Below are 12302 nucleotides of genomic sequence, written 5' to 3' on the forward strand. Positions count from 1 at the left end.
CGATAACCTGGATCGGCTGTGGTCCCGATTAATCTGACTTATCGAGGTTCCACTGTATTTGTATTTCCAATTTAATAGCGACATTTAACGCTTTTACCTCTGGGCCAATATCAGATATTTGTCTCAATGTGCTTGAATTAAAAATAGGTAACGTAATTTTTGTTTTTAGGTTATATTATGCAGAAAATCAGTTTTTGCCTCTCCTGTAAAATTGTAATTTAATGAGATACGAGGTTTTCACACTAAGCCATCGATATTGTACTTTTATAGATATAATACAATGTAAATTGTGTAGTAAGTTTTTAAAACTTATAAAATTAAAAGTGTTCAGTTAATTAGAATTTGAGTTTCATTTAGGATGATTTTAGTAAGTAATATAAACAAAGCTTTTTCATATACTAAGCTATATTGTCCTAAGTGACTGTCTATTCAAAAATAAACTAATGGGGAAAGAAAAAATCCAAATTATGAGAAATATATTATAGAAATTAGATTATATTTTACATAATATATGAAATAAAACAGAGTTTATTACATTACCATGTTTTATACAATGAAAAGAAAGAAAAACTGGATTTTCTCAAAATCTAAATTTTACAGATAGGACCTTTCATGATGGCAGAACAACTGTGGATAAGGAACTTGAGGTTAGTTTTTGTCTCTGGGCATGTTGAGTACCCAAGTTTATATGATCTTACTTAGAACTATTTATCGAAATTGTAAATAGGTCACTTAAAAGGACAAAGGGAGAAGATTACTTAATGCATTTTGCCCTTGAAGACTAGCTTTTCCGGCTTTAATATATGAAATCACTTTTGCTATAGATAAAATATATAAAAACTAAAATAATAAAGACATATACGTGCTTTAAAGGGTGCCATATAATCGTTTCCTTCTATTTTGATTTCGTTCATCTTGATGTAGTATAGGAGTAAGCAATTAAAACAAACAACTATATAATTGTTTCTAATTCGAATCGGAGGCTATCAAGATGACAGATCAATTGAAGCACTGTATCCAAACTCAGTCTACATAAAGCAACCGAAAGTTCACTTAACGAAATTTTAGTGGTTTGCGGTACAAAGATGCCCAGATTCTGAAATTTTCTCTACAACTGATGGAACATGGCGGACATGCGAATCAAACTACACACTTGTATGTCACAATAAACATGCGAAAATTATATAATCTAATGTACTAGAAGCACTATAACTGTGTTCTTCACCTTGTAAACGTTTAAGAAGTTTTTATCATGCTCTATGTTTATATCTGTATTACTGGTACATTCTATTATGTTATCGTCCTCTTGTGACGCCATATTTACACTACTTCTCTTCACGCAGACGCTCTTTTTCCCTCCGCATGCGTTCGCCATAGAACTAAGAGTTTGACGTTAATTTGAGACTCGTTTTGTGTCAAAAAAATTAAACTTGATATGGTTGGTACAGTATAAATTCCGAAATACGTCATAGCAAATGACGTCACATGGTACCAACACGAAATATTTATACTTATTTACAGGATATCCCTATTTTTATGAAAATTTAACAAAAATAAAATAGCCTAACCAAGCCTAACCATAACACAAATACTACAAGTAACTATTAAAGAATGATTAAGTAATTATTAAATATTGTTAAACAAATGATTAATTAAAATAAATTAAATTTTCTTGAAAATTATATTAAAATGAAATTAATACTCCAAGTTAAAGGTCACTCTCATCTTCGATCCCTAACATCTCACTCAAACACTGCTTATATATAATATATAAATCTGGAAAGAGCTTATTATAAGCAAACTTATATTCGATCTTATATTATACAAAAAACAAATCTGCAAAACACAGAAATATTATTTTTACGAATATGCAGAGATAGCAAGTTTCCAGAGATGATAATTAGATTTCTTTGGGGAAATCAAGCACATATTTCATTTTTAAGATTATTGACAGATATCAAGAATAGCCTACAGCCTCTGACAGAGACGCTCAGGATCTTGCGATAGTGTTGCCAATTTGTACATAATTATCAGAGTTTAACATAATTTTTATGGCATTCTGATAATAAATATTTTAATGATAATTTTAATATAATTTTATACATAATATGTTTGTGGGAATTATGTCGATAATTAGGACATAATATAAAATATTGACAATGAATGGCGATTGTATTGTCAATCTTTTGCAGAAATTCCAGAAAATATTCAAAAATAATCTTGTAGAGAAATACTGGTATAAAGTTGCTGCAGCATATCTGTACCTCAGAGCTAAACTGTATTAACTCCATTTTTTTGAAAAATTATATTATTTCACAATCTACGTAACACACTTCACATTTTTCATATGCGATACGATATAAAATCCTACTTAATGTGGTATGTGGTTCTGAAGATAGGCAACGTTAAAGTGTATTAAGTCCCTCCGTAGCTCCGAGCTAACAGTCGTTTACACTTAATACCCAGCGAAATAAAAGGATTAACTCCATGGAAGGATGTAAAACCGCGGCGTGCTACTGGTATTCTGTGGAAAATAAATGAAAGTAAAACTAAATGACTTCAAGGATTTTAAGACTCTTTGAAACAACACAGGAGCGTCATTTGAAATTTTGATTGGGGGGGGGGCAAGCATTTTATAATACATTATATATGATGTAATGATGAAAATTGATGTATTTTTTTGTAAATTGTCATTTTCAGGGTCAGGGGGGGAGGGGCAAATGACGCCCCTGAAACAACAACTGTTTTAACTGTTCACCTTTTATTATATGGAAAAAAACGCAGAATACAGACTTTCGTATGTCAGATGTTGTCCACTTGGAAGTATGTATGTAGCGATAATTTGGGATTACTTTTTTCAAAACTAATTTTAGATCGGAAACATTCCAATCTGTTGATCTCAACAGAAATCCTAGGCGTGTTTAATTTCCTGCGGCTCTGCCTGTGATTCACGATAAGCCAAAGGAATTTCATAATTTTTATAAAAACTTATCCCACTCCGATAAAGTATTTAGATGAGGATTTATAAAAGTTTTCCAAAATAATAGTGAACAACACTCATGATCCTTTGAGTTTCGTTTTTTGTTAGTTTTATTTACTGATTTTGTTTTATACATATTGTTTATTGTTTATTTCATTTAATTTTAAAAAAGAAGTGTTCTTGACTAAGTTTTGTTTCATGTATGGTATTATCTCCAGATTATTTATTTACGTGTGTCAACTTACCATTATATTATCTCCGGAACATGGTAATTGTTTTCATGCCAAACAGTATTAACTCCATGTTTTTTCAAAAAATTAAAAAGGTATAAAAATAACAAATACAGTAATATATGGTATCATTTATTCTTATCAAATAGTGTTTATCACGTATTTGAAGAAAAAGAAATAAAAATTGTATTTAAAATTTACTCTTTATATTTCTTTTAAATTGATCTCCTGTAAAATTTCAATTTTGTGAGTTAATACAGTTTAGCTCTAAGTAACGTTACCAGGTGTCCCGATTTGCGCGGGACGTCCCGATTTTCAGGGGTCTGGGGACGCGTACCGATTTGTACCTGATCGGGACACTAAATGTCCCGATTTTCACCCACGAAAACCAATTTCAGGAGGACTTGCAGTGAATTTTATAACTATGTTGTAAAATCAAGGCACTCCTAATAGCGGCAAAATCGAATGAAACAATATCATTTTAATAAAAAATAAATAATTTACTTATTCTACGATTTTTTTTTTGTAATTTCGTCTGATTATTATTATTATGTAGGATTAAATAGAGATTATAGAAACACCTTGTAGTCCAGTAAATGAACGGGAAATACGGCGATACCGTGTAATTTTCAAGATCAACTCAGAATTGCATGAAAATTTGGACGGCTTGTGCCGTTGGTTGCTTTTAATCGGGGGGCGATAGTCACCCCTAGTTGGGGGAGAAAAACCGCGCGTTTAAAATAAGTCCGGAGATGGATAAATTGGCTAATTCTAAGCAATTTTAGTTCTATAGGATTTTAACTTAGTTAATACTTTTCGAGTAATTTACGATTGAAAATGTTTATTTTTCGACAAAAAAATCACGTTTTCAGGCGATTTTCACAAATAACTCAAAAAGTAAGTATTTGATCGAAAAAAATATTCTTAGCAAAAATGTAGCATAATATTGTGAAAAAAAAAAATCGAAAAAAATATTCGTAGCACAAATGAAAAAAATTGTGAACTCGTAAAGTCTATAGACCCAGCAAAAGCAAATTTGTAGCTCATGATTAATACGTTCATATTCGTCAAATTCCAAATAAAATATTTCAACGTGAAATTACCAAGAAATGAAGCATTTTTCTGGAAAAACCAATTAAAACTTTTTTAATAAAGCTTTATTTTTATGTTTAAAAAAGTTTCTAGCATCAAAACTAAGCGAGTTATGCTCAAAATAAAGTTGACTCCTTTTTTTACTCCCAAATGAATCTACAATATTTTTATAAAAGCAGAATCTACCTACTTTTTACTCCTTGACATTTTTAGTATCCCTAATACCTTATTTTGTTAAGTTAAGTTATTTTTGTGAAGTTATTTTGAAAAAAGGGCATTTTCCAATATTTTAGGAATTTTTTTTTAATATAAAACCACATTTTTTCCAAGTTAAGCACTCCCAACCGGTAAACCTTACGGATCGTATAAACAATACACTTAAGTAAATGGTAAAGCGGTAACGATTAATTTTATTTAGGATGCTATTATATAGGGGGAGATTTTCACGATTTTTTTTACCAAAAAAAGGGACCAACTTTATTTTGAGCGTAACTCGCTTAGTTTTAATGCTAGAGACTTTTATATAAAACAAAATTAAAGATTTTTTTTAACACTTTAATATTTATTTATGATATGAGTGTTAAAAGTACACGTTTAAGGCATGCATGTGAAATTTTGCAATTCACATGAGTGCCTTAAAAATGTACTTTTTAACACGCATATTGTGCAGGACGCTTCACCATTGGTAAAAGGACCTGGTGAATATCTCTTGTCCTTCACACAAGAGGGGAACCAGCTTCTCTAGTGGTTGATATAATTAGACTCTGATATTCTTTGTCGAGTCGAAGTAAGGTGTAAATCGGTGTTGAAATGATTCAAATACATATGGGATAATTATTTTATTTAACACAATCACTATTAGTTACAAGTGCTATACAATATAATTATTATTGGGTTTACTACAACTGATAGTAAATTGAATCGAGATTTAAGAGTCAAGTAAAGTATTTGATTAAAAGAGTGAAAGAAATAATTCGCGTGAAAAACCGAGTAATGATAATGAGAAAATGCGAGCCGTGAAGTGAGATTGTAATCATTCGAGAGAATTCTTAGTAGAGTTAAATTCGCAAGCGTCTAGACTGAGACTGAGACTGAACATCGACTAAACATAAGGATTCCTTTTTCCTTCGGGTCCCCAAAAAGAAGTGGAAATCATTTATCAATGTCCTATGCGTGTCTAATTTACGTTCAGAAATGAACAGAAGATATTTAATTTTGTCCAATAACGACAAAGGCCCTTATTGGTTTAAGGATACATAAATCCGACAGCAAGACAGCTTAAGGTCGGGTCATATTATAGGGTCATATATCACACATTGTCAAGTTGAAGGTATAAGAATTGTTCTTAATTTCGACCGAAACCCTTGGAAACCGGATGTATCTTAAACTCGAATGTTTTCATAGTGCATGGCTCCTTGTATCGCCAACTAAAATGGGAGGCCAGGGGACAAGCAAATGTTTTCGGGGAATTAGTCAGTTTGGAAGCTACAAAGGGTGTTCTTTTGAAATAGTCGGAAGGATGCGACGAATTTTTATTAAGAACATACAAGTAGAAATTATAATTATCCTTATGTTAGAAAATTCTTCTAACATAATTGCCCCCCGCGCCAGAGGAGGAAAATAAATGTTAAGAGCTGGCAGAGAGAGGACGAAAGAGCGATAGAGAGAGAGAGAGAGAGAGAGAGAGAGAGAGAGAGAGAGAGAGAGAGAGAGAGAGAGAGAGAGAGAGGAGAGAGAGAGAGAGAGAGAGAGAGTGAGTGCGGTTTTTAGTCAATTTGCTTGAGAGAAGAAGAGATTATTGGAAACTTTATCTTCAGTTGTGAGTTATTTAAAAATTATATTTACAAATAAATTGCGAAAAATCAAGAGATAATTCTTTACAATAATAAACAAAAAAAAATTTTTTTCATTTTTCTTAGTGTATATACTATTTTGTACAAAAGGGTTTTGACCTAAATTTACAAATCAGTTGTCGAGGGTAGCTGTAAATAATGTGTCATAAATTAAGTGGCGTCTTTGCCTGAGATGATGCGATGAGCATTGACGGTCAGGCTTTGTTGTGTTGATTTTTCAAATCTATTGTCATTAAAACGGATTATAAGGGGTGACAAGTGGTAGAATTCAAATAATGACTTGTTAGGTATTTTTTGAAAGTGAGAGGAACATCGGTCATTGAACTGTGTTAGGGAAGAATTATTTTCATTTTTTTTAATGTCTTTTAAAATGAGATTTTCGACGTTTTCTTGGGATAGTAAATGATTCGTCAGGATTGAAATGCTCGTATGAGGTTTTATGGGTTAAATTGATTTCGTTAAAATACAAATTTGTAGAGCGAGAAAATAAAGAAATATTTTGTTCTTTAGAATGGGCCGCGTTTGAAACATTACCAGCGATTACCCATCCAAAAATTGTATTGAATAGAGTGGGGAGGTTTTGCCCTAACCGTACGAGTCCCTGTAAAATTTCGTAGTAAGCATCTGCTCCTATCAAAATTTCAATATTTGATTCCATGTAAAAATATTTGTCAGCCAGAGTAAGATCTTTTGGAATTTTAAGAAGGTCAGGATTGACATTAAATTGTGGTAGCTGGCAAGAAATCTTAGGAATTATTGCGCAGTTTAAATTCAAATTACGTTCGAAACCAGGTGTGTAAAGCATGATCTTTGCCATTGATTTCGAAGTGAGAGAACTTTGGGAAATGCCACAAACTTGTAGTTCATTGCGAGAAATTTCGGGATTAATTTTATTAGCGAGATTTTCTGTTATAAAAGAATTTTGACTACCAGAGTGTCCAGAGTCAAGTATTGCCTTAGCAAATATGGCATTTCCAGATTTGTCAATTAAAATTACTTGAGCGGTGGGTAAAAGAGTCGAAGAGGGTATAAAGGGTTTATTTGTGACGCTTAGAGATACATGCTACATTAGGGTTACTTTCATCTTCTTGAGAGGTATTACAGCAGCGTATAAAGCTTTACTGCTTTATACGCTGGTGTAATACCAACAGCTGATTAATATTAAACATTGACAAGACGGAAATCGTATCCCGAAATTACCAAAGTACGTGCCTCCTAGCGGCGGGATACGGGCAACAATACATTGGCTTATAGGGCAGTCCTTACAGTAGGGATCCTGGCCTATACAGAAAAATGCAGGCGGGTGTGGGGTAATACTGCACTTTGGTTGCATTGGTGGTGTATTGGCTAAACGTGCAGGGCAGGGTATGGTGCTGATAGAAAAGGCATTCAGGCATCAAATATCCAAAAATCTTTTCAGGCCATAATAATGAAAAGACCTTCTCCAAACGCAGTAAAAACTTATACTGAAATGATGGCATCTCCTGAGGTAAAATGTTCCGGAAGTAAAATGAGCCTCCGTTCGGATCTCCGGGTGAGGACTATCTCAGGGGGAACACCATTGCAGGTTAGAAAAATCAGGATAGGGTCTTGGAATCTTGGTAGTCTTACAGGTAAGAGTCTGGAGTTAGTGGATGCGCTCAAACGAAGAAGAGTTCAAATTGCTTGTATTCAAGAAACTAGGTGGAAAGGACAAAGGGCGAAAGAACTAGGTGAAGGATACAAATTGTGGTATGTAGGGAGTAGTAACACTAGAAATGGAGTTGGTATAATTGCTGATAGTGAAATGAAAGATAACGTAGTAGAAGTTGTAAGAACGAGTGATAGAATGATGTCAGTGAAATTTGTAATTGATAAAGAGGTATTGAATGTTGTTTGTGTGTATGCTCCCCAAACAGGTCTGGGTGAGAATGAAAGAAGAGCTTTCTATGATCAATTAGGAGACGTACTGAGTGATATTCCAGCAGAGGAGAAAGTTATAATAGGAGGTGATTTCAATGCACATGTGGGCCAAACCAAGACAGGATATGAAACAATTCATGGGGGATTAGGCTTTGGAACTAGAAATGAAGCTGGAGATGACATGCTTGAATTAGCAACAGCATTGGATATGGCGATTGTTAACACACTCTTTAAAAAGAGAGAAACTCAACTTATTACCTACAAAAGTGGACAACATCAATCCCAAATAGACTACTTCATGATACGGAAAGAACACATACGTGAATGCAAGGACTGCAAGGTAATAGTGAGTGAGACAGTAAGCCAACAACATAAGCTGCTTGTTCTGGACATCGAAGTAAAAAGCGAAACTAAACAAAAATATCGGAGAGGACCACAAAAAATCAAATGGTGGCTGCTGAAAGATGAGAAAGAAGGTCTATTCAGGAGAAGAATAGTAGAAAAAATATGTTGGAACATGAAAGGAAGCCCTAATACAATTTGGAGAAAAATGGCCAGTAGTATTAGAGAGACTGCTATTGAAATACTTGGGAAAACGTCAGGAAAAAAGTTTGAGGATAAAGAGACTTGGTGGTGGTCAAACGAAGTACAAGGAAAAATAAAAGAGAAGAGAAAATTATATAAAAAATGGCAAGAAACCAGATCCGACACAGATCTTCAAAACTATATGGTGGCGAAAAAGGAAGCGAAAGTAGCAGTAGCAAAAGCCAAAGCAGAAGCGTATTCAAACCTATATGATCAACTTGATACCAGGGAAGGCGAAACGAAGATATATAAAATAGCCAAACAGAGAGCAAGGAAAGCAAAAGATTTTAACCAGATTAGATGTATCCGTGATGAAAATAATAAAATACTAGTTCACGAAAGGGATGTCAAAAAGAGATGGAGAAAGTACTTTGACAGCTTATTAAATGAAGAATTTGACAGACAGCCTGTAGAGTCAACGGAGACAGTAGCAGCAATGGTCACCAAAATAACCAACGAGGAAGTGGCTCAAGCGCTTCAAAAAATAAAGAAAGGAAAAGCGGTAGGACCAGATGATATTCCTGGGGAAGTATGGAGAGCATTGGGAGAGACAGGAACAAGGTGGCTAGCAGGTCTATTTAATAGAATTATGGAAGTCGGACAAATGCCAGACGAATGGAGAAGCAGTATACTGGTACCTGTTTACAAAAACAAGGGAGATATACAACAATGTACAAACTACAGGGCTATAAAACTGCTTAGCCACACCATGAAAATATGGGAAAGAGTAATTGACAGACGGATACGTGAAGAGACCGAAATATCCGAGAATCAATGTGGCTTTATGCAGGGTAGATCAACAACAGATGCAATTTTCATTATAAGGCAGTTGATGGAAAAATACAGGAGTAAAGAAACAAACGCTCATATGGTATTCATTGATCTTGAGAAAGCATATGATAGAGTTCCTCGAGAGATTCTGTGGTGGGCACTCAATAAGAAAGGAGTCCCTGGTGAATATGTAAAGATTGTGAGGGATATGTATGAGGGAGTAACGACTAGTGTTAGGACAGGTGTGGGAGAGACTGATAAATTTCATGTGAAAGTAGGATTGCACCAAGGCTCTGTGCTTAGTCCGTATTTATTCTCATTAGTTTTGGACCAGATAACAGCGAAACTACAGGGTAACATTCCATGGTGCTTAATGTATGCTGATGATGTCGTGTTAGTAGGAAATAGTGAAAGAGACTTAGAACAAAAACTGGAACAGTGGAGACAAGCTCTGGAGGAAAAAGGTTTAAAACTTAGTAGGACAAAAACAGAGTATTTGGAATGTTCATTTAAAGATGGAGCTACTACAAATAAAATGGTATCTTTGGATGGTGAAATGATTGTGAAAAGCAATAGTTTTAAGTACCTAGGATCGGTATTACAGAGTAATGGAGAAATAGATGGAGATGCATGCAGTAGAATTAGGGCTGGATGGATGAAGTGGAAAGAAGCGAGTGGTGTGTTGTGTGACAGAAAAATTCCAATGAAGCTGAAGGGAAAATTCTATAAAACAGCCATTAGACCGGCTATGATGTACGGAACTGAATGTTGGGCAGTGAAAAAGAAAGAGGAACAACGAATGCATGTGGCGGAAATGAGAATGCTTAGATGGATGAGTGGAGTGACAAAGAAGGATAAAATTAGAAATGAGTATACTAGGGGAAGTCTAGGTGTGGCACCAATTGATGCCAAAATGAGAGAGCATAGGTTAAGATGGTTCGGTCATGTTCAACGTCGAGACGTTAATCACCCAATACGAAGAATAGCTGAAGTGCAGATTCCTGGAAGGAGTAGGAGAGGAAGACCAAAGAAGACCTGGGGGGAGGCGATAAGGCAGGACATGTTGGTAAAGGGGATTAACATTGATATGACCCAAGACAGAATTGTGTGGAGAAATGCAATTAGGGAAGCCGACCCCGCATAGGGATAAGGCAAAGAGAATGATGAATGATTGACAAGACGGAAATCATCCGTCAACAGTCTTCATTGACATTTTTAATTCCTCGAGTGTACGTGCAGAGACTATTAACGAGGTATCATCAGCAAATATTGATATTATAAGTGCCCTTACAATATGTGATCTGGTAGGTCGTTAATAAAAATTAGGAATAATAATGGTCCCAGCACGGATCCCTGTGGTACTCCTTTATTTGTCGTGTATGGTTCTGAGCTTGATTCTTTAATTTTAACAACACTCTTCCTGCCACTTAAGAAATTTATTACTCATTCTAGAAATGTCCCTCTAAAACGAACGTTGTATAATAGACTACAGGCCCATGTCAAAAATGGATGGGTCATATGAACCACCAAGTGACGTATATAGGACGATATAAGAGCATAAAATAATAAGATTCAGCACTATGCCGTCACTTGTAAGCAGTCCACCTGAGTGCTGGTGAGAATTCAAAAGTGCAGGTAGAGTGGGTATATTTTGGTCATATATTTTTGTACGGCATTTTTACCATCGATAGATCCATGAAAAATAATAAGAAAGCGCGCAGTGCCGTAAAAAAATGGTGAGCCACAAAATTTTTTTGATTTTCTGACAATTTCTAGGGTAAATTTGGTCATTTCATTCTGTACGGCATCAGTTTTATACTGTTTCAATACAACTTCTAATCCATTATTCCGCAACGCCGTACAAAAATCATGCGACAAGGGGAAAAATCGAGGGTTGCAATCCCCTCTCTTTCCGTGGTCCGGGGGGTGATTTGAAACAACATAAAATTAATTGATTTTGAAAGTATTTTATGCATAGATAACATTATTTTACATGCCGTACATTTTCGTTGGTCCAAAGGTTTGTAAGGATAAAAAAGGTGAAGGAAAAATCCACAGAATGAAATGTAAGAAAAATCCATATAACGAAATATAAGGTGAAATTATGACGCTATTTTTTTATACGGCATTTAGATAGTTCATTTGTACTTAATGCAATAATTTATAAAAAGTTAACCCCGTACAAATCTGAAAATTCATATTGGTAAAAAGTAATAAAAATATTAAATAAATATCATCATCATCATCATCATCATTGGCTCGACAGCCCTTTCTGGGTCTTGGCCTGTTCCAGGATTCTTCTCCACTCTAATCTGTTTCGTGCTTTTTTCTCCAGTTTTTCATTTTTAAGGTTTTTATATCATTTTCTATTTGTTCTAAATATCTCAGCTTCGGTCTTCCTCTTGTTCTTTTTCCTACTGGCATCTGTTTGAATATTTTGTTTGGTATTTCGCCTTCTTCCATTCTTTCTACATGTCCCATCCAACGCAGCCGTCCTATTTTAATGAATGTTATGATATCCGGATCCTGGTATATTTCGTATAGTTCAAAGTTGTACCTTCTTCGCCAAATTCCATTTTCTTTTGTGCCCTTATATATGTGTCACAAGATTTTTCTTTCAAAGGTGGCTAGCAATGTTTCCTCTCTTTTAGTGAGTGTCCAGGTTTCTGAGCCGTATGTGAGTACCGGTCTTATTAAGGTTTTGTATATTTGGCATTTTGTTTTCCTTGCGACGTTGTCTGATCTTAGTTGCCGAATTAAGCCATGGTAACTTTTATTGGCAATAAATATTCGCCTCTTCACTTCATCTGCTACGTTATTATCAGATGTGACTGGGGATCCCAAGTATGTAAAGTTTTTTACCCCCTCAATGTTGTATTCTCCTATTGT

This window comes from Diabrotica virgifera, chromosome 10, assembly GCF_917563875.1.
Source record: "Diabrotica virgifera virgifera chromosome 10, PGI_DIABVI_V3a".
Taxonomy (NCBI): domain Eukaryota; kingdom Metazoa; phylum Arthropoda; class Insecta; order Coleoptera; family Chrysomelidae; genus Diabrotica; species Diabrotica virgifera.